Here is a 3,237-nt window from a genome sequence, read left to right as displayed (position 1 = left end):
GACTTACATTTATCTAATCAGGTGTGTCCAACATATTGTAAAGTTAAAGAAATGACCTGCTGGGTGTGAAGTGCTGTTTTCCTGATTGCCTTTTTAAAATATGCTCTGACAAATAGTTGGGTAGAAGTAATCACTTGAGGGTACAATAATGTAAAGAATGAGTCCAATTAGTACTATTGTATGTACTAATGCTCTTATAAACATACATGGATGCATGTTATCATGCTAAGTCTTCTAGTCTAGATAATTGTAAGTCTCCTTTACCTTCTGTTATCCACACGGTATTTCCTGTTCCTTCAGTAACAATTTCTGCTGGCTTGAAGTTATTATTCTTCCTGTTCCTGTGGACACAGTTATATTGCCTAATTAATTTCTTTTCTTCTTCCTGTGTATAATCTATATTACTGGAGTCAACTGGATGTGCTTCCTCAATAGGTGTTCCTCTATTATTTCTTGGTCTATTGTTTAACTCATTAAGAGCTATATTAAGAGCTTCTTCAATATTTGTTCCTCGAAGATGTTTGAGTTTTTGTTTTAAAAGGCCATTAAATCTTTCTATTCTACCTGTTGCTGTGGGAGTGTATGCCTTATGATATTCCCACATAATGTTCATAACTTTTGCAAAGCGTTTGATTCTTTGTCCTGTAAAGTGTGTACCTTGATCTGATTGTACAATAAGTGGTGTCCCATTAAGGTTACACCATGTCCATAGTGCATTGATAGTTGCTGTCTGATCTGGTTTGGGAGATGCTTTAGTGTATCCCAAACCTGTAGTGATATCTACAATTGTGCACGCATATTTGTTCTTAAAATCTGTTAATGGTCCTATAAAGTCTATCTGTACAATATGATTAAATCTAATTCTATGTCCTATGTTCCCATGATAATTGTGATTAAATCTTAGATTTTGTGCAGGGCACTCTGTACATTTTTTAATAGCGTTTTTAATTTCCCATTTGACTTCGATATTATGTTTGTCAAACCATTGTTTCATTGCATGTGTTCCAATGTGAATTGTCTAGTCAGTTTTAATTTATTATCTTGTATAGTACTTTTCCAGTTTCTCTTCATCTTAATATGAGCTGCTGCTAATTTATCTACAGTATCATTATGTTTGTGCACATCATCCTTTTTATTGGTGTGTGCATCAACATGATATACTATTATTTTTACTGATTCAGATAACTTGTCTAATGTTTCCCAAGCATCTTTGCTCCATATATCTTTACCATTCAGTTTCCAATTATTATTTTTCCATTTACCTGACCATATTGCTATTCCATTTGCCACACACCATGAGTCTGTGAAAATATAGCACACTTTCTGTTTCTCATCAAAGGATTGTTGTACTGCCAATTTAGCTGCTATAACTTCTGCATGTTGTGCAGATTTTCCTGTATCTGATTCCTGCAATATTTTTCCATCAAATGGTCTGAAAGCTGCAGCTTTCCAATGTATCTTTCCATTTCTGGAAGTTGCTGATCCATCAGTAAACCAGGCGTTAACCATGGAGGGGTTGTATGCCTGTGTCCCCCAATGCCCCATTGGTACCTGTTTCAGGGGAGGGGTGGTCTTAGGGAATTCAATCCCATTTGGAGTCATGGGGCTGTTGGACTGAAGTATCGACTCCAAGACCACTGGTACCAACCCCTGTGTGGACACTACATTCAACCGAAGGAAATCATGTAGGAACCACTTCCACATGAGTACTTTTCCTTCTGTGAGTAGTCCAGCCCATGCTTCTCCAGGTGCTTTTATCCAATTAATAATTGGTATATTAGTTCTAATGATCACTTTATTATTTCTTAAGAGGGATTGGACTGTTCTAATTGCTTCATAGGCTGTCCAAATTTGCCTCTCAGATAATGAATATTTTTGTTCTGACCAAGGGAATTTTTTGGAATAGAATCTGACTGGTACTGTCAAATTGTTTCGTTTGGCAAATATGTTCAATTTCCATAACCATGCATATATAAAAGATCAATAATAATTGTGTCTTCTGGTTGTACATAATGTAGGTTGTGAAATTGTGCTACATATTCTGAAGTGACTCTTACAGCTTGTTTTGTTCTTTACCCCAAGTAAAGTCTTCTGCTTTCCTGGTTACCTTATATAGGGGTTGTAATAAAACTTGTAAGTATGGAATATGCTGTCTCCAGTATGAAAATAGTCCAATTAAATGTTGGACTTCTGTTTTATTTGTAGGTATTTGGAGTCCCGTTAATTTATCAATTACTTGGTCCTGGATTTTTGGGCCTGTAGTGCTCCAATGTACTCCTAAAAATTTTACTTCAGTTCCAGGCTTCCCTATTTTATCCTATTTATTGTCCATCCTTTCTTAGTTAGATGTTCTACTACTTTTCCTTGAGTTTTTCTTACTATTTCTAGGGATTGTCCCATTATCAAAATATCGTCTATGTAGGTCATAATTTCTATGCCTTCAGGGATGTGGAAGTCTCTAAGTGTTAACTGCAGTGTACTATGTGCAATTATTGGACTGTTCAAATATCCTTGGGGTAGTCTCTTGAATTGGTATTGTGTTCCTTGCCATGAGAATGTAGTTAGTTCTCTGGAATTTGGATGTAATGGTATACCAAAGAACATATCTGACAAATCAATTGTTGCAAAAAATTTGGGTGCCTTTTGTTTTATTCTCAGAAAAATGTCCTCTATATCTGGTAGCTGACCAGGTAATTTTTCAGTGTTTTCATTAACTCTTCTATAGTCTACTGTAAATCTATATTTTCCATTGGGTTTTAACACTGGCCATATGGGACTATTATAATTAAATGATTGAGTCCTTTCTATAATATCATTTTTTAACAATTCTTGTACTGTCTTGGTTATTTCCTTGATTCCTCCTTTTATGGGGTATTGGTTAGTAAATGATGGTACAGATTTAGGTAATATTACTGGTTCCATTTTTACTTGTGCTAGGTTACAGTAAGCTTTCCTTAATTTTTTTATTTTCAAGAAGTCAGGGAAGATTCTTATTATTTCTTTTATTCCCAGAACATTACATGGTGCCTGGAATGATGCCATTTCTATCTCAGATTTTGTCATATACTCTTAACTGTATCTTAATCATGGGTACTCTTTTAATGCTATTTACACCTTGTATTTCTATTTTTTTAGTATTTTTAAAGTTATCAGTGAATTCTGTACATATTGAGATCTCACTTCCTATATCTAAAAGCCATTTACATATTTTTTCTCCTTTCTTTGTTAGAATTGGCA

Source organism: Nannospalax galili, unplaced genomic scaffold (assembly GCF_000622305.1).
Source record: "Nannospalax galili isolate Female #2095 unplaced genomic scaffold, S.galili_v1.0 scaffold530, whole genome shotgun sequence".
NCBI lineage: Eukaryota > Metazoa > Chordata > Mammalia > Rodentia > Spalacidae > Nannospalax > Nannospalax galili.
The sequence above is the reverse complement of the archived record's forward strand: the minus strand, read 5'-3'. Positions refer to the sequence as shown.